General features: G+C 34.8%; 1 protein-coding gene and 1 long non-coding RNA gene across 5 annotated transcripts in view; one reads left to right on the top strand and one right to left on the bottom strand.

Annotated features, from left to right (window-relative positions):
* LOC105230846 (heparan-sulfate 6-O-sulfotransferase 2) overlaps positions 1 to 21,377 on the top strand; it is a 96,910-nt gene that overhangs the window by 60,453 nt on the left and 15,080 nt on the right. The window lies entirely within an intron of this gene.
* The window catches only part of LOC125776434 (uncharacterized), a 34,026-nt gene continuing 17,714 nt past the window's right edge, over positions 5,066 to 21,377 (bottom strand). The window contains exons 2-3 of the long non-coding RNA XR_007421706.1: positions 5,251 to 5,363; positions 5,066 to 5,187 (exon numbers count right to left, since the gene is read on the bottom strand). This is a non-coding gene — a long non-coding RNA (uncharacterized LOC125776434). The remainder of the gene's footprint in view (positions 5,188 to 5,250; positions 5,364 to 21,377) is intronic.

Here is a 21,377-nt window from a genome sequence, read left to right as displayed (position 1 = left end):
AATGCTGGTAAGGCTGGTAACACCGCAAATACTTTTTGTGTATAAAACTGTTACTTTTAAACTTCATTTCATATATACATACCAATATATAATTTCATTTCCTGTTGCACACAAGTTTTCCTTGTTACCGCTTTTTGAGTCTTCTGGCCACTTTCCAGTGTGAGTAATTATGGAAGTTGACGCTTTTCGCCGCTTATTTTTGTAACAAAGCGTTAGTGTGTAAATAGAATGTCCACCAAAAAAACAAAAACCAAAAATTGTTTTGGTTGACGGAAGTGACCCTTATAAAAGTTTTACGATCGGAAGTTTAGTGCGCAGAAAAATATTTCACAAACATCGCTTAAGCAGGAAATGTCAAAAGTTACTTTAGAATAACATTAAGTTAAAAGTGAAATGTGTTTTTCATGTTTATTTTCATCAAATTTTAATTGTATTGCGAGCAAGAACAAAAATATTTGTATATTTGTACCATGAGCAGGGTATATTAACGTTGCCACGAAGTTTGTAACACACAGAAGAAAACTTCGGAGACATATCAGTGTGAGGAGCTGAGTCGATTTAGCAAAATAACACGTTTTTCAACTTTCAGAGATTCATATCTTTATCATTCCTTTCAAAAGATTTTTCGCCTACTTCAATGTTTTACTTTTTATTTTTGAAAAAACTCACCAAATAAACAAAACTCACTATGAATAGCTTACTGCCATATCTGGTGACAATTCATCTGCCAACCGTTACATCGGTCAGCTCTTATCTATAACGGCGAGATCAAACAGAGTTAACCTCAAAAATAGTTTTATTTGCTTTGAATCATTCACATAATATAAATTTGTATGTGTGTTTAGTCACATTGTAAGTCATTAATAAATTCTACAAGCGCTATGCATAAATATAATTAATTTGTGTCGTTAATTAAATGTGACGTTTTGTGCTGTAATTAATGCTCACAAAATATTACAACTCAACGCAGCTGAACATTACAGTTATTAATTTGCGCATTTAAATAGATAATACTATCAAGCAGAAAGTGTTGAAAGGAATTTCTGCATGTTAATTAATAACAAGGGTGATTTGTGACAAACACAGGCATACATATTAGGGTGTCCATTATATACCAAGTTTAATGTTTTTTTGCAAACGAAGAAAAAAAAATTCCATGTTAAATATACAATATGGGGATACTAAAATGATTTACGCATGGTTTAAATTACGTCTGTAATAATTAATGTTCTTAGACTTAAATAAATAACTCACTAAATAAATAAATATTTTTTGTAAGTACCGAAACTGAATCGAGGTTGCAAAAAAAAATAAACTTGAGGGAAATAATGGACGCCCTAATGTATAAACATAAGAATGGATTTAACCGCCGGTTATTGCGTGTGCAATTATTTAGGTTCTCTATTTTATTTTGAGTTTAGTGTGAATTCTTGCGTTTCTATGTAATTTAAATTTGCTTCAATAGTTTTCAAAAGGGATCTCTGAATATAAATTCGTTGCTTGGTTTAAAGAATTTTGCATTTTCAATTCTTAAGTGTAATAAGTTTGAGGAAAAAATGCTTAAATAGATTAAATGTGATGTGAAATCTTGGCTTAAGTTATATTGATACATTTTCACTATATTATTTTCAACTACGCTTTCTGTTTTATTGTTGATTTAATGTTTTCTGATTTGCTTTCTCTTTACAGGTGTGTATTGAATATCATTGTCGTGAAAATTGACAACATTGTATTTGCAGTGATGATTAGGCAAGTAATAGTGATAAGAAAAAAATTCCTATGCAATACATTATATGTATATTTTAGGTTTGCAGTTACGTGTGGAATACCTCAGAAATTCTTCTTCTTAAAAAAAAACATAAAACAGATGGCAAGCCTTTTCAAAACTATTTTCTTTTCGAAGCCCCCTGAAAACTTATTAGTTTGTTATTGTTATAATATTTTTGTATTCTAATGATTTTGAAAACAGTTATCAACTTGGATAAAAATTAAATTTAGCCAAGCCTGTTAAATCTTTATAGCTTGTGGTTTTTTCATAACCCGTTATGTATACCATATATTTATACTCTGAAAAGGGTATATTAAATCTGCCGCAAAGTTCGTAACACCTAGAAGGAAACGTCATTTTCTCATCGAAAAGCTTCTCACTTATCAGAGTCGTTGGTATAAGTGCAGTATAGCATATATTTGCTATGTATTGTGAAAAAAAGGCCCGAAATTGTAAATAAAACGCAAAATATTCAATTATTCATCAATAATTATTTTGTCGCCTTCAAAGTGGTCCCCATCAAATGTAATACACACCAACGGGTTTTCCAGTCCTCGAAATAATTTTATAAGCATTTTTTTAGGTTGGCCTTCAGCTCCTTCAGCGAATTTTGTTTTATATCTTCGACCGACTGAAAAGGGTTCCAAGGAGCGGCAATTTCAGTTTGAGGAACAAGAAAAAATCGCACGAACCAAACTCTGGCGAATATGGTGGTTGATCAATAGCATTAATTGCATTTTTGGCTTTAAATTCGATCACAATCGTGGCTCGATTGATGGTGCATTATAATCGTGTAAAAGCCATGAATTGTTCTTCCACAATTCCGGCCGTTTTCGACGGATATTCTCACGCAAACGCCTCAGTACAGCCAAATAGAACTTCTTATAGGCCGTCTGCCACTCCGGGACAAATTCACCATGCACCAAACCACGAATATCGAAAAAAACAAGGGGCATCGCCTTGACTTTTGAGCGGCTTTGGTGTGTTTTTTTTTGGTTTCGACTTGTTTTTTTCCCTCCATTCCGATGTTGACTTGTTTGTTTGTCATACTCGAAAAGCCATGTCTCATCGACTCTTCTTGAATGTGGGATCGGAATTCGTACGATCAACCATGTCCACAGAAACACTCAGAGACAGAGGTAAAAAAATTCAGCTTTATCGGAACGAGTCGTGTTACGCGTTTAATACCTAAAATTTCTACCAAATTTTTCGAACGGACTCTCGAGAAATGTCGAGCACTCTTGCCATCTCTTTTATACTTGCCTGACGATTTTCGAGCACCATATCCTTTCTTTTTTATATTTTCATCAGTTGATTCATGTCTTCAACGATTTCTCGATCGTCTTTGAAGACTTTGTATCACTCGTAGGCTTGTGCTTTGATAAAGTTGAATCACCGAAAGCCTTTTCCAACATCGTAACGATTCCGCACACTAAATTTGGTTAGAAATACAAAATTTTAGACAAATTCTTTGTTCGATATTTTTATCCATTCTAAAAATCTCAACGCACAACTGAGGATTACCGACTTAAGCAGCTGCTGTAAACGAACTGGTTGATAGATCGCGCGTTTTTTCTTGTTTTAGTTATACTCGTAATTTGTCAACAAGTGATAACCTCCTTTAGTTTATTTTTTTTTTAACGCTCCACGTATTGCTCCGTCTCTAATCAAATCGTTCATTATTCAGTTGCTCCGTTCATTACCATTGTAAGGCATTTTGATTTCATCACACAATTTTGTTGCAATTTTGTGCAATTTCACTACCAAACGTGTATGTTTGTTTTTAATGAGCTTAAGCGAGTTACATTAAGTATCACTTAACTTAAAGCGCCTGTAGTTATGCTATAAATTTCAGTATTGTGCATTTTACGTACAAGCTCCTCTTAAGTAGACACTTTAACAGTAAAACGCCAATCAGCTTAAACCCTGGTTAGTGTTATATGTGAAAAACTACGCTGCCTCTCACGCATACAACTTATGTTTCCAAACTTTTTCAAAAATTTTGCAACTCAATATAAACCCATTGAAATTCAGGATTGAGTTGCTCACGTCAAACTTTGCTTGTTACACACGTAATTTATTTACTTATTTTTTCTAAGCCAAGACCAGGCTTACAGCACTTAACTTGGCTATGAAGCTTGTTATGCGCGATATTCTGCTTGTTTAGAAAACATGTAATAGACTTTCAAACTCCACTTTGTGATGTGGCGTTTTTTCACTCTTTTTGTTTTGGTATTTTGCTGGCAACATATTTTACACTTCACTTCATGCGGCGGAAGCAGAACGCAAACTCATTGTTGATATTTACACCGAGTGAAAAAAAGTTTCACACACATCCGTACATACTTACGCTGGAAAACAGTTGCAGGTTGGCTCTAACTTTCATAAATGTGTGTTGTTGTGCAACGTTCCTGTAGTTGTTGTCGGATAAAGTAGCTTTGATATTAGTGCGTATGTATGTATTGAGGCGAGTGTTAAAAGTTTGTCATATTTTTCGTAAATTTTGACATTTGAGTAGGATAAATAACTTTTTATGTACTTGTTTATGTTTCGAAATTGATTCGTATATATCAAAATACAACTACAACAAGTGCTAAATAATACCCACGAATAGCAGTGGTGAAGACGAATTTTGAAAACTAGCAAATTTTGATTGTTTTTGGCTTAAGTTTGAGTTTATTTTACATTTGTTGAGGCGGTTTGTTTTAGCAACGGCTCATTGTTGAGTTATAATACATAAGATTAAATTTTTAGATTCTAATTTTTTTACATAAATAATATATGGTTTTTGTTAATTTAAGCGTATCTGTCTGTCCGATGCTGCCTGCAAAATGTCAACAAATGTAATTTGTAATATAATCGGAAATGTTAAAAAATATTGAAACTTCCGTTCTAGTGACCGCTTCCATTGTGTATATATGTCTGCATATACATAAATGCTTACTATAAATATATGCATTGAACATACAAATACATATACACATATAAATATACATATGTATATTTTTATATTATCAGCTTGTTTATTTACATACATACATATGTACTTACTTCATTGTTTAATGTGTTGCAATCATTTATTTGCTCAAACACGTTGCTCATACGCCCTGTACGCCTGTAAGTGTTTTATTTGGATTTTGAGCTTACTGTCGTCCATACATGGTTATATTGAGCTTATTGCGACTGTATTGCATGCTTTATTATATGGGCCGCAAATAATCCGTTTAAGCCGATAAAATGCTCTGGACTTTCTCACACAGACAAATGTAGATATGTAAGTACATTTATATGTGTTCACAAAGACACTTTATGCTAAAATTGATTGTGTGCTATTGGCTCAGTTGTCAAAGGTGATTGGTTCATGCTGGTATGCTTAAAGATTGATGTCATTGAAAATTTACTTATATAACTGTGCTCAACTAAAAGTACACGTGACAATTAATCAAAGGCTTACACTTGCGTGCACACACATACATACGTACATATGTATGATTTGAGGATTATTGATAGAATTCGTGTAACAAATTCTGTTATTGGTTTTGTGTTGCAATTGAAGTGTCCAATTGGCGGGCAAAATGTAGGTCGCAATTTTTGTCTGAAACAAAAAAATCAAATGGATAATTAATTTTCATTAGTCCTTCTTCTATGTGAACCTAAAAAAACCCGAAAAAAACGCGAAAATCAAAGTTTTTTTAGATTTGAAAAAAAAAAAGTTGCATTTTTCACCAAAAAACCTAACTTCAATTTACTAAAAAAATAGTTTAGAATTTTGTTTTCAAGAACTTTTTAGGTTCACAGAGGAGGTAATAAGATACTGAATCTAATAAGCTTTGGTTTTATACGATTGGTTGAATACTTTTTTTTGTAATTTTGCCCGCCAATTTAGAAAAATCGTAAAAAGGAAAAACCGAGAAATCGCGCGTCAAAGTTTTCGCTTTCTGCCCAATCGCTCATATATCCGCTAGACGCTCGGTCACTATTTCCCTTCTAGCTTCGCAAATACTTCGAATTCCACTTTAAAACTTTGGAGGCATATTCTTAGATTATTTTTAAAGAGATTTAAGCAAAAAAAAAAATAATCGATTTTTTGAAGCTTCTAAAGTAGGCTTCCCCCTTAAAACTATTGTAAATAAGTGTTGCCACCTGTTCAGCACTGTTTGCACATCAAAAGTTCTAAGATAAAGAAATTATTACAATGTGGGTATACAAATATTTTGAAGAGTTGAACAATTTTTTGAGTAGTATTGCCAACAGTACAAATAAATAGTTGAAACTTATTTTTCCAAAAAAAAAAATTTACAAAGTTCGCTGTTTTGTTTAAAATAAAATTCTTCAATTCGTTTAAAGCTTGCTGAACCGCATATTAACTTAGAATTCGAGAAATGATTTCAATGCAAACAAATGTTGCGTATAAAATTATATAATTTCAAGGAATTTAAAACTTCCATGGTTTCGACTCCAATTTTTCAATGAATTTTTTTTTAAGAAATGGAAAATTTAATGTGATATTGAAACTACACTCAAATTACAGAAATGATAATAATTTTTGCTTGACTTTTTAAGTAAGTTTTTTAAAAATAAGTTATAAAAATAATTTTTTTTTCGAATTAGTTGGCAACCCTTTATATATGTTTGTATATATTTCTTTTACTTATTATTTTTATTGATGTTGATCAGTTTTCTTACTAGTTTCAAATAAGTACTTATTATTTTTATATTTTTTAACGCATTTGGCAACATTGCAAAGTCATATTTAACGAAGTTATACTCCGGGAAATATTATTAAAAATAATCGTGTGTATTTATCTAATAGCTATTTTTTAATTCTCGCAAAATGGCATTTTTGTTTGCAGAAGTTTCAAATTTTTACATTGGCTATGTTGCCAATTTTCACGGTTTCATTTATTTGAATATTATTTATTTGTATACAAATTTATCTTAAAATATTTTATATAAAAATATCATTTAAATCAATTTTATTGTTACCCTGTGTTAGAGAATCCAATTGCCGAATATGTGGATTTCGCGGGTTGACAAAAATTTCTTTTTATTTTGCAATTTATTCAAGTTTTTCCGGAAAATATATATATTGCTTATATCTGAGCTTTAAAACTGATAGCCAATCATTCTATTATCTTCCGCTCATATTTATTAGTGACACCATTTCGCATTTCGAATTTCGCATTTGAAATTTCCATTTATCTCTTCTCATTAAATTGGCTCGTTTGTCAAAAGCAAAAACAAACAGAAGCTCCGGTAATTTCTGTGCGAAAGCAATCCAAGATTAAATTGGGTGTGAAAAGCGAAAAAGCAAGCAACTCAGCGCGACCCCCAATAAAGTGCAATGCTAACTTCCTAATTTACACAGTGAACTGAGATGAGAATTTATAACGCCTACATTTAAAGAGAGTGTGTAGTCGAATAAAGCCAAGGAAAAGAGATCTGCGCGCAATTGTTTCGCAAGTCAACCGGAGGCATGCTAATATTGGTTGTGCTACAGAAATTGGGCGTAAATTTTATTTCTACTTAAATTAGGCGAATTTTAAGTAGCTGCTTTTCTTGCGCGCCAACACACACAAACAAACGTATATTTTGCTTTATGTTTGTGCAGTTGTGTTTGCATTAACTGTGTTGTTGTTTGTGTTTGTGTTTGCCTGAAAATGCGCGCGTGTGCTTGCCTTTGCCTCGCCTGTCTCGGGCTTTAATGTTCTTTTGATTTGGAGTTTGTGTTTGTATTTAAGCTATGTTTGACTGGGTACATATGTACATACTTATATATGTATATTTGTATGTATATCTATGCACTCTTGTGTTACAAACGCTTTCCGAGAAGGCGGCACTTTGCAGCGCTATGATCCTTTGTGTCGTAGGTGTCGCCGGCGCTTAGGAAATTAACTACGCGCCTATTTTGTATGCCTACATTTTGCATTAGCGCCCTGCAGGCGCGTTACACTCCATCCACAGTCACACATACTTACACTCATACATAAACACAGAAAATGTATAAAAATTAAGGTTCACTTCGTTCGAAAAGAAGAATCACAAACGCAGCTATGAAATCTTTCCTGACTTCTGCCTCACTTCTGCTGTTCCATAAACGAGTTTTATTCCTGCTGCTGCCACTTTTGCTGACTCTTTTGACTTTCGCTTTTGTGCACTTATAATAGGACTCAAGGCAGTTATGTTTGTATGTTTTAGGTTTGAAAAGGAAGTTAAATTATATTTTTCTAGGGATTTTTTTATGTCAAGCATCGCTTGAGTATTGGAGGTATTTTTATAGTACATGGTGTTAACATTCTGATTAAGTCGCAATTTTAGTTTTTATTTTCACGATTTGGTAACCGATAGGAGGGTTATTATCGAGCTTATAATTCACAAATCTTAGGCAAGCTGCAGAAAATGTTCACTAGGTTTCTCGAAAAACAAAATCGTTGAGAGGTAGGTAGTGTTTCCCGAAAGGTTTTTAAACAAGTTCCGAAAGGTCCCAAACACAATCGGAATTCTATCCGAAAAAGGACTATAGTGATAAACAAACATTTTTAAAGCAAATTGTAGAATTTTCTTGTGCTTGGATAATAACGGGTTTTCAATAAGGACGCCACAAAAGTAGACCTGCAGGGACTGCAGACGACGCCATATTTTCATGGAAAAATATACGATCCAACCACGAGTCGAAATTAGTAAAATTTACTACCGAAATTCGGGGTCAGTGGCCTCAAATTTAAGAGCGAGTTTTTCAATAAAAGCACGGTAAAATTGTTTTTTAATAAAACCAAAACGGTTTGGGATATCAATGAAATTCTTTATCTCAGGGCGTAAAAATAGAATTTCATCGTCAATTTCAATTTAATTTTAGCCTTGACATTGTATCATATAAAGTATGTGAAAATATTTCCAACAACAACGACATGTCTTCCAATTTTATTGTACCAAAAGCTGCAACACGAGATTGCACGCGTTTTAAACGCAACATAAACGCTAATTTATCAAGTGGCAGCCTCACACACCCCACCCTAACACACAATTTACAAAGTGACCCTCTTTTCTTTGGCCAAGAAACACAAAGGCTAGCGAAAGCAAGCGAAACAATAACCAAGATGCGAGCACAAAGGCCAATTGACCTTCTGCAGTGCCAATGTAATAAGTTACAGTGCTGAGAGTGTGTAGTCAGCTGGAAAATATGCAACAGCGGCGGAGAAATAATATGATGCAGTAAAGAAAAGCAAACCAAGCGAATAACCAGCAAAAAACGGAATATGAAAATCGAAAAAATTCAATAGACAATCGACCCAGGGATTACCCAAAAGCTTATGGGTACATATAGTTATACTTATAAGAAAGATCATACCCTGTAGGAACAGCGTGTTTAACGTATTTTGGAATTTTAATCGACTTTCTAGGGTTACAAAGTGCGTTCTTGGGTGGGCTTGAATAGAAAATTATATTTTGAGAAAGTATGTATAATGTCAAAGTAATAAAAGTTTCTCAAAATGCGTATCAAATGTAAGATTAAAAATAGCTTGGAATATACATGCAACGTTCTAGTTCTGAACTGGTTCCACTTTCACCGATGTACCTACTTTCCTACTGGACCTGCATGTAGCCAGCTTATGTTAATGTGTATTTTTTTAGGTTTGCATGTCATGCTTTTCTCGTATCAATGGCATTGTGCGCTACATAACCTTTAACAGATAAATTCTCACTTTCACTTTGAAAGCAAAAGTTTTATGAATATCGAAGATCATCAGGATAATGCAGGCCACTTACCACTGTTACATATGATGCGAATATATACTATGTATGCCTGCAAGTATTAACGGAAAAAATATTTAACATACACTCATGGATATCAACATATACATACATACAGATGTAGATTGACGACTTCCATGTCATTCTCCAATCCTACAGCGTCTCATAAATTCTCTATCATAACTCTCACTGACACGAGTATCCTGTGCAGAAAATAAAATTGGCATATGCTTATTCTTATTTTCTTTTTATTATGTGGACAACTCGTTTATCTTGATGCGAGTATACCGTTGTGCTTGTAATATGACCCGCATGTGGAACTCCACACATACAAACATATATCGGTATCTTTACCCTGTTATGTGTATTCTTACCCAAAATAATGGTGTTGCATAAACGTATAGTGAGTGTGAAGCAATTTGCTTACACGCACACATATGTACATAAGTAAGTGTGGTACGTAAGTTACATATATGTATAGTACATCTAGGGTCTACTCATGATCCGGGTGTAATTTGTGGTTGTCATGTCAGCTTTGGAATATAATCCTTTGAAATCTGATGGCAACTGAAAAAAGGCAAAATAAATGATGCTCCCCCCTACCGGCTGTGAAGCATTTTGGCCATGTAACACATATTCCACCTCAATCTGCAAACATAGAAGCTGCTTACATATGTAAATTTGCGATTTTACACATACGATATTGGGTTATGGCACGCCAGCAGTGCAATCATAAGTACTTTGTTTGGTAAAGATGACGTTGAAGTTTTATTTATGCTGTCAAATAACTTAAAATAATAATACTTCTTAACGACAGCAATAATAAGTGTAAACATTTTATGACTTTATTAAAATTACTGCCAAGCATGAGATTATATCCTTTGCGGATAGTGGCAGTTAGAATTATAAGCCTAAAGGAGGATATCTAGAGATTGTGAGGAAAATTATCTCAAGTTAGTCTAATGGTTTATTATGGGTTAATTTTGCGACCTTTCTCAGGCAATACGCGTTTATTTAGTTTTATATGCAGTAAGAGTAAGAAACTAGAAAATATTTGTGGGCTAAACAAAATGAGAAGTGCACTTCTTCTAAAAAAAAGTTTATGAAAATTGTAATACAAAATCTGTCAGTTGCGTGTTAGCTTTGAGGGACTACACGGGTTTTGAAAATTTAAAAAATAACGGCCAATACTCATCTACTAAACGATGAAATTGGATTTTAGTTGAATCCTTCGTCTATTATGCTGTTCACCACGAGCAAACGTTATTAGCTGACAATGGCTGAATTTCAAAAAATTTTGTATTAAAAATTCCCAAAATATTTATTCCAATGTTGCTCTTTGATATTTTCGAAAGTTATATTATTAAAAATTAATTTATTTGTTACATTAAAAAAAGCGAAAATAGACATTATTTCGGCCGTAAACGTAACCCCTTAACTCTTAGATAGATATTCAATAGCAGAATAGTTATAAACTAGAAATTTGGTGTCAGCTTAGTTCAAAACTTCACTTGTACTATAAATACCTCAATACTTCACCAATTTTAGAAAATTATAAACTGAAGTCTATCAAAGGCAATGACAATAATATTCCGAATTATATGAGACAATACTTCCCTATGACCCGTGATGAAATTAGCTTGAATCACTTTTCTGTATCAGTCTATATGTACATACGCGAACTAATTCCTCAGTTTTCGTGATATCGTCCTGACGTTCTGCACACGTCCTTTTCTCAGCAAGAAGCTGCTCATTTTTAGAAATCACCGATATCGGATCACTATAGTATACATATATCTACCATACTATCAGAATTAAGTTTCTGTATGAGCAACTTTTTTAGTTGACACGAAATTTGATACATATTTTAACTCAAAGTACCGAAAAAATTGTTCGGATCGGATTGCTAAAGCATATAGTTGCCATATAAACTGACCGATCTAATTCAAGCCTTCGCATGGCGCAATTTTTTAGGTTGGCAAGGTGTCGTCACGAAATTTCATGTCGACCATTATCTGAGTTACCACTATGTTCTCCGTATAAATTATTCAGATCGAACCACTATAGCATAAAAAAAGCAGAAGAGGACTCTTACAGCGATAGTACAGTAATTAAAGAAAATAATAGTAGTAAAAAATGATAGGTAACTGAGAAACATTTTCGCACAGGGTGCATCGTGTGAAATGAAATTCAAATATAAAATAAATCTTATACACTGCCACGGTTAAATAAAAAAAAAATATATTTTTTAGCTTGATGCTATAAAAATGACCCTGTGAAGGGTGTAATAACGTTTTTTATTGTATTTATATATTTTTAAATAACCAACATGTGTGCGGTGTATAATTTTTTTCTTTGAAGTCATCTAGATCTGATTGCAAACAATCGTTTTTGCCTTCAATATGGTGGCGTTCCGTGCATTGTGCCACGAAATTTTGTTGTAATCGATCGATTTTAGAAATCGCTTATGATGAAGTTTATACACAAAAACAATTTTACAATTCCCAATCTTTGATTATGTAAGATCAAAATCACCAAGAAGTGGCAATTAAACAGAATACTTTTACTTAAATACTTTCAATTACATATATTCTAAGTATAAAGCATTTTAATGGCAATTTATCTCGGTGGTCCAACTAGATTAATAGCTACTTCATCGTGATTTGATTTTATTCGTTGTAACTGTTTATTTCCTCTTCGATCGACGCGTAAACATTGCAACAAAGCAGCGGCGCAGCAAAAGTAGTTTACATTTGTGTTGATTGCGTATCCATTTGATTTTAAATAGGCCAAAAAGTCAAGTCAACACAACAAAATGTATACAAACGAATTGTGTACACTAACTAATTATATCACTTTGTTTATTTTCGCCCTGATTTTCCACATTTTCACTGCCGCCCCCTCTTTCTGGTGGCTCACAGTCCAGCTGCAGTGTGGCCAACGGGTGCCTGCTGGTATTCGGCTTAATTAAATAATTTATTTTGCTATTGTTGGGAATTAGAGCGCCATACACAGGCCATTGGTGCATTGGTGCAATCGTATTTGGAATTGTGAGCTGACAATGATTAGCAATTGAAATGAATGCTCATAAATTGGGCGCAAGTCAGTTCAAAGCAAAGTGCTGCGACTTGCAGTCTCTGTTGAAGCGCATTTGTGTAAATACATTTGATTATTTCTTATTTTATTTTATTTTATTTTTTAATACAATAATAATATATGTAGATTTCGAAGAGAAAAGCTCACGAGAATGTGCGTAGCTATGATAAGCAAGCTCTTAAGGAAATTTCCAGAAAATAAGAAATTATTTAAATCGCACAATGAACAGCTTTTCAATACCGTAAAAAAGTAAATACAATTGGTTGGAAAATCCTCCGCGTAAGCTCCTTACAAGTACTATGCATACAGGTATTCTTAAGGTTCGCACCTACAAGCTGCAACCTATCGATTACGGGATAAGCTCAAGTAATAAAAGAAAATCGCCAGCATATTTGTAATATTGATACAATTTCGCAATGTAGCAGTATGTTTGTTTGTTCATATGGTATGAAATTTTGCAAGGGCATTTATGTTTGTTTGTTTGTTGTTGTTATTATTGAAATTGCAGCTTATGCGCTGGAGTGTTGCTAGGATTACTCTTACCCCATGCAAACGGGCCGCTCAAATTGCTTCATACTAAACAGTATTTATTTATGTTCTTATCACAACGCGTCAGCGCTGACCACTTGCATCACGTTCGCAGTATGTGCACACACACACATGCATATACATACACAGTTCTATTTAAGCTGTAATAAAATATACTTACGCTACTACATTTTGCTGCCAAGGAAGCATAAATGAAACTTGAGTAAGGAAGCGCTAAGTTCGGTCCAGTCATCATAATGTTTGTCTGTTTGGAAATTCAATAATTGAGAATTTGAAGCGGCCGACGCGATTTTATACAAATTTCACTATATACATAATCTTTATTTTGCCGAGCAACTTAAGCTGCAAATCCATGTAAAACTAAATTTGACCCAGACTGGTCCATATAAACTGCGCGCGCAACCGAATCGATAAAAAATCTTTCCTAAATTTGTATAATCTTCTAAGATGTTCTTGTGAAATTTGATCTCCATACTACTTTGAACAAAAAATAGTAAGAATTTGTTCATAATTTTAAAACTCTTCATTTATTCTACCAAATCTGTGTCGTCCCCCTCAATCCCCAAATCGCCATTGACACCAATACACTTATGCCAACGTTTTTTCCAATCCTCGAAACAGTGGTTAAAATCAATTTTCGGAACAGCTTTCAATGCGCGTAGCGATTCACGCTTAATGTCTTTAATCGGCTCAAAACGGTTTCGTCGGAGCGGTTTTTGAGTTTGGTGAATAGCCAGAAGTCACACGGAGCTTAATCAGACGAATACGGTGGTGGCGACACGATTTTGGTTGAACATTAGCGAAAAACCTCACGAGAAACAATGCAGTACGCAACAGTGCATTATCGTAGTGCAAAAACCAAGAGTTGTCGGCCCAAAATTCCGGGCTGTTTTTACAGCTTCGTGGAAGCGACGCATAACACTCAACTTGTATTCCTTGTTGACAGTTTGGTCGGTCGAAAGGAATTCGAATTGCACCACACCTCGATAATCGAAGAAAAGTGTCAACATAACCATGATTGTTGACCTGCTTTAACGTGTTTTTTTCGGCTTTCAGGTCGTAAGTGTACATCCAAGACCAATCGTCAGTAATAATACTATTCGTTTAATGAGATCATTGTAGTCGGGAAGCATTGTTTCATAGACGAGAACGCGACTTTGTTTTTCAAAAAATTTACTGATTTCGGAACCAATCGTGGTTTTAATTTTCTTAGGCCCAAATGACCTTTCCAAATGGTTGTCATTGATCCTGCCGATATTCCAAGGATACCAAGAAGATCTTTGGCTGTTAATCGTCGATTCTCAAGTACCAATTCCTTCATTTTATTGACATGTTGACCATCAGTAGATGTTTATGGCCATGCTGGTTCATCGTCAACGAGCTCTCGACAGCTTCTTTGAATTGTTTCTACCAAGAAAACTTGCTTTTAATCAAACATAAAGCTATTTGGCTCGCCTTCTTTTGGCTCGAATTCTCCTGGGCCAAAGAGTCTACGTCTATGTCCGTTTTCTTAGTGCATAGTACATAATCTACATGCGAGGCAATTTGTTTTTTTTTCGTTGCTGGCTATCATTTTTTCTACTAGATTTTCCGGATTGAGTTATCCAAGCTTGATTTATAATATTATTCGTGCTTCTTTTCATCGACGGCACTTAAAAACCGTTACGACTTGCGTAATCTAGTGGCTCGCCTCCGTAAATATATGCAGGACTTTCTGTTTTTCCCAATGTGTATAGGTATTTTCGGGAATACTCCTGTCTGGCGAGCATTTGTTAAGTGATTATATATCTTTGCTTAGTTTGGCGATCCATCTTCCTTTGCGCTCCTTTATCCCTAGTTATCTTCTCTCCTTTGTAAGTAGATCTATTGGAATGACCCACTTATCACCAATTATGCGGATTTGGATGCAGTGTGGTATGCTGAGACGACTCTTAGGGCTGCTGTGCTCTGCATCTTACCAAATACTCTTTGCCAATATTTCAAGTTGAATGTATCGGACCATATTTCGCTGTCATATAAAAGAACTGACTGTGTTGCGTCTATGAACAATTTCCTTCTACTTGCAAGCAGATCTTCGGGCTATATCTATAACTATCTAAATTCATTCCCAATATTTTCATGATGATTGGTGACAGCGCTTGTGTAAACAAAACTATAAAACGCTTCTAGTAGGATATTGTGCTTGGGTGTAAAAATTATTCTCCCTCAACACAGTTGTCATACTCTTTTGCGTTGTGACTTGCTATGCTCTTGCGATACGTACACTCATTATTTGTGGTACATACGCACACATTGAAAATTGAAGAGTTTCCCTAACTTCATTTCCGCTTTTTTATTATAATTGGTTTTTTTCTTTTTTGCTCAGATATATATTTTTTCTCCTTAATATGTACATACAGTTTCGTTAGCAGTATGGCCACACTTAGGTCACCAAGCTGACATCTCATTTTTTGAAAACATGTGAGAGTACATGCAAACGCACACTTAAGTGGAATTGGTTTTTGCTTGGAGTGAGGTATAATTTAATAAAGAGAAAGTCACCATTTTACCCAACAACTATGAAAGTGTTCCGTACGCGGAAGTATAGTATGCCAGGCGGTTGATAGAATATTTTATACCGTAAATATGTTTATTTTTAAATAAATTATTGACTTTACGGTAGATTCCGGCATTTTTTGAGTATTAAGAAATACTAATAGTAAATGGGAGGAATAAAATTGCTAAATCATCGTGTGATAAAATGTTCATGTCGTACAAGTAGAAATGTTTATACAACTAACCAGATAATAACGAAATACCTACCCATACTTACTTGTTTCACATTTTCTGATTTCTGACTCGATCAATACAATACAATTAAGTTCATACGATTCATTAAGGACATTATTTCGATTCTAATTGCTAGGCTTCTCGCAATGCTCGAGTCACCAAAGGAAAATAGAAACACTAAGTAGTAAAAAGCTGAAAAACTCTCACGGAAGTATTAAAATAATTTTGCCAAAAAAATATAATAAATGTGCCATCCAATCTTTGAAAAGTAGCGAATCGAACAAGCAACTGTTATAAATCGCATAGCCAGAGCTAGAAATTGTCTAACTAACTCTACTAACACTTTAATGATTTGAAAATCTCTTAGATCGAACTTAATGTTGTTTTCGCTCACACATTTTTCGAAAAGAGAACATAGCAATTTTAATAAAGTGGTGAGCAATGGCGAATTGAATACCAACCATTTATAGTACTTCGTACTTGTTTAAGTTAAAGTTAAATTTATGTTTTTCAATATCTATGTTAGAAGGCTGGGAGGATAGCAAATGGTAAAGTAATAATACACAAATCATTGATATGTATATAAATATTTTTCATTAATTGAAGGCCTAATACGGCATGGAAGAACACCGCACAGACCACCCACAGACAGCTTTTACGACGATTATTAAAACCTGAAACAAAAAAAAAAAAATAAAACTCATCATTTTACGTGCACTTCTAATTCTCTCTCCACTTTAAGTATTTAAATTTTATATTTATTACTCGGCCTCGCATTTAAAAATGGGCGTGACTTTGTTTGCTATTCTAACACTTTCCGTTAAGTGGGTGGATTACCGATTGAGGTGAGATTGTTCGGCGCAGTGTAAACATTTTGCGGCGCTCACAAATGAGGTGAATAAATGATGTTAATTATATTATTTTTGCTCGGCTGTAAAGCGTAAAGTTCAATTTGCTAATACGCCGTTTAAATAAATAATTGGGTGTATTGATAACTTTGCTGGTTACGAGCTGGTTTATTTAAGAGCGATTAGCAGGATTAATGAAGGGTTGAAAAAGTTTGGAGTCTTGTTTAAAAAAAGTCAGGTCGCTAGGTGGCGCTGAGCTGAGGTATTTATAAAGTCTGTATTTATGTTCCGATATTTTTAAATTTTATACGACTTAATATTTTAAATCAAGTGTCTTTATACCAACTTAATTTTGTGTAGCATACGGCAGACAGTTTTATATTTCTCTGAATATACGTTATTTGATATCGCAGAATAACTGAGGCTTAGCTCCATTAGAAGTGTTATAAATAACAGGAAATTGCAAAGTCCCCGGCCTACTACAATAAAAAATGTTTAGCCAAAATTCATTTTTTATTGAATATAGTTCCGTTTTAGGGTACTTAATACACTGATTACAGCAATCCTCCAACTATTTAATACCATTTTTGTGGTACAATTTGTGCTTTGGTTCAATATTATCTCTTCATTCGAAGAAACTCTTTTCTAGCGAACATTATTTTGAGGTCTGAGAACAGGAAATAGTCGCTGGAGGCCAGATCTGGAGAATATGGTGGATGCGATTGCAATTCGAAGCGCAATTCATGGAATTTTGCCATCGATATTACTCACTTGTGTCACGGTGCATTGTTTTGGTGAACTTGTTTCTTTAAATGCGACAATTTCGTTCTGCAAAATGTTCAATAGTCGCTGTTGACCGTCCTTCCTTTTTCGAGGTAAACAATAAAAACTATTCCATGCGCATCACAAAATGCAGACGCCGTAACCTTGCCAGTCGACTGTTGCATTTTTCCATGCTTTGCAGAGAGTCCCGTGCAGTTCACTTGGATGACTGTCGATGGAACTTCGGAGAGAAATGGTGAACCATGTTTCATCCATTATCACGCATCGATGCAAAAACTCGGGTTTATTACGCTTGAACATATCCAATTACTGCTCCGAATCATCAAGTCGTCGTTGTTGTTGGTCGAAAGTGTGAACTCGCGCGGCAATCACCTTGCACGTAGCTTTCTCATATCTAAACATTCGTGACTGATATGACGTACACGTTCAGTTGATATCTTTGCTGTGCCTGCTATAATCTTACAACTTCACTTTAAGGGCACCTAAAATAATTTTGTGTGCTCTCTTGGACTTCCATTGCGTTCTCCGTGTTCGGTGCCAATTTCGCCTCGTTCAAACTCAACAAACCACTTTTCTACGGCTGATTTCTCTGGTGCAGAGTCCAAATAATGTTAATCAATCCAAACTTTGGTTTTTACAGTGTTTTTCCCGCGAAAAGCAATATTTTATCAAAACTCGAAATTCCTTTCCATCAATTTTTTTTTTCAAAATAACAACAGTTGCTTCACTCCAAATGATATAATTCGCCAACTAATAACCTGGCAGCTGTAAAATTTATACATGCCAATTCTGAATGCTAGGGCTATTTGGAAATGATATAGATTTAATTCTAGTAGCACCACCTAAGTGTCAGGCTGGGGACTTTTCAATTGACCAATTGATTACCTACTTTCGCGTATTTCGTTTCTTGTTCACCGACAATTATAAGTAATTTATGTGCTATTCTCTAATAAATACAAACAATTTACAACTGAACATTGTAACGGTTTGTTGACAACAACCAAAATGGGCTCGAAACCGCACGCTGCCACAACAAACGCATACATTTCGGTTACCAAGCAAAAGTAATAAAATAGCAACTTTTAAGCCACAATGGCCTCTTTAAATACCACAAGCATTCCGTTAACTTCTTGTAAGCGTAACGCCGCGCTTCAGTTATCCTGAGATCTTTCCGCTAAATTCTTTAGTCGTTGTTGTGGCATTTTTCGGCATCCTTGGAATTCATGCGCTTCAACACCCACAAATGTGCGCACCCCTCCTAACGCCGTTTCAAAACCGCTTTGTCTGCCAACTCTCACCCATTTCGCTTGAATGCCAAAGTTTGTGTTGCGCGCTTGGGCTTGTTGGATTCAACGGTTGCTTTGGTTGCTTTTAAAATATTTTCGAAGAAATAAATATGTAATGCTGTAGCCTTACACCAGCTTGATTTTTATTAAAATGCGCGCTGGCAGATCTCTATTGCACACAGATTTTTAGAAAATTGCTATTTGTGCCAAGTTTCTATGTGGCTTTGTGTATGTGTGTGTATTTTGACTTGGCCCAATTGTGGTTAAACATTTTGGCTTATATATTTCTCAATCCTCTTTTCGAAAATACGTAATTCTTGACCATATATCGTCCAATGACCCGGCATAACCTGCTGCTCAACCGCTAGCGCAGCTTCTTCGCCCACATATCGGTTTTTCGTAGCGCCCAAATGCCAAATGCCAAAATGTGCTGTGAATTATTTATTTGTGTTGCTAAAAATGTATACATACACATATATTTATAACAAAGTAATATGCTTATGGCCTTTTGTGGTCAACGTTTACCATTTTCTATTTATTTTCCTCTGGCTTCAGTCCAAGTTAACCGAGCACACACACGTCTGCCACATATTGCTGCCTGCTGCATGCAGTATGTCCAAATATTTTCAGTTAACTTGCCATGAAAATTTTTCCCACTCTCGCACCGCCACATGCAAACCTATTATGCTTGTGTGTGTGTGTGTGGGTTTTTTTCAAATTTATTATGCTACCTGCATTTATTATTTATTTACTTGAAATATTGAATGCTTATTTTTTGTTTTCTCTTACAATGCTGCCTTTTAGCCACTTTTCGTATATACTCGTACTAATCTAATAAAATACAGTTTTTAAATTATTTAGGCATCCATTATCTTTATCACCGAAACCATAATATTGCATTTGCATTTCTTTGTGCATTTTTTTATCATTTCATTGAGGCTTTGAGGCTTTGCATAAAACATAGTCGCACATAATATAAATTCAATTTGATATCTAATCAATTCCGCTGCTACATTTTACACCTCAAATGGGCAATCATTGCTCACAAAAAAACCCGTTTGCATCGGGCGCACATTTTCATGAATAAAATCATTTACATTTTAAATGCGCCAGCAAATGGTGCAAGCTTAACGCATAAATTCATAAAGTGAGTTTATATATTCATAACAACAACAACTTCATTTACATATAAATGTAATAAATTCGTCTAAGTTGCATTTTGTTTTTGGGCTCTCTTGTTGATGCTTAATAAAAAGTAAAACACAAAAAATCATTTTGCTTTGAATGTGCAATATTATTGAAAAGGCATCAATAAATGGAGGGTGAAAGCACAAAAAATCATTTTGCTTTGAATGTGCAATATTATTGAAAAAGCATCAATAAATGGAGGGTGAAAGAGGTTATGGAGGACGAATGAGCGCTCAGTATACCCGACAGCACGATGGTAGAAATTGCCAAAAGCACTTTATTTGTTTTCTAAATATGCAATCAAAACAATTTTCCGTTTTTATCATTCAATATTTGTTTATAGAAGTGAAAGTGATTTGAAAATCCAATAGTTTTATGAATTTGTGGTTATAAAATTGGCGGGGGACGACGGATTACCAGCCAAGCTATTCCAATACGGCGGCAAAGTACAGACAAGGTGCATGCATCAGCTTCTTTGCAAGATATGGCGGATGAAAGCAATGCCGACGTTTGGATACAATCCCCGGCACAATGATATCATCATCTGAGGAGTCGGCTTTAGGAGTGTTCGAGAGAAAAGTTTTTCGGAAGACATATGGTCCTTTACGTATTATCAACGGCGAGTACAGCAGTCGGTGGAACGATGAACTACACGAGATATTTGGCGAAATTGACATAGTTCAGCGAATCAGGAAGCAGTGGCTGCGGTGGCTAGGTCATGTTGTCCGTATAGAAGGGAACACGCCAGCTTAAGACAATGAAGATTTTCGATTCAGTCCGCCGGTGGAAGTAGAGGAACGGGAAGACCTTCACTCCGTTGCAGAGATAAGGTGGAGAATGAATTGGTTGCACAAGAGCGCCAAAGAGCGAAAAGAAGAAACGACTGAGACGCTGTTGTTACCTCAGCTATAACCGCTTAAGCGGTGTCTACGCGGGTAAAGTAGGAGAAGAACATTGGCATTTTAACTAACATCACTGTAAAATTATAGATTAGTTAGATCACTATAACAGAGCATTTAACACTTCGGTAAATTTGCTGAAAAAGTGGATTTAGGAGAAAAGTAAAGAAGAAAATTTCTCTGAGAATGCCGAGCGTTGGAACAAATGGGCAAAATCCTCTGTGTGAGTTCTCGTTACAAAGCTTTCCGATACTAAATTACTAGTATTAATAGACAAATGGAAACAGCTTGTGAGTACCAATGAACTTTAGATGTATATGGCGATATCCAAAGAGCTCTCGTGCGATTGTGTATAAGAAAGGGTAATTATTCGGAAGACTTGAAAGGAAATATTTTATTAAAAACGTTAAGAAGTATATTGCCTTATTTTTTGTGTTCG

The sequence above is a fragment of the Bactrocera dorsalis genome, chromosome 2 (genome assembly GCF_023373825.1).
Source record: "Bactrocera dorsalis isolate Fly_Bdor chromosome 2, ASM2337382v1, whole genome shotgun sequence".
NCBI lineage: Eukaryota > Metazoa > Arthropoda > Insecta > Diptera > Tephritidae > Bactrocera > Bactrocera dorsalis.
This window is presented reverse-complemented; position numbering and strand designations above follow the sequence as displayed.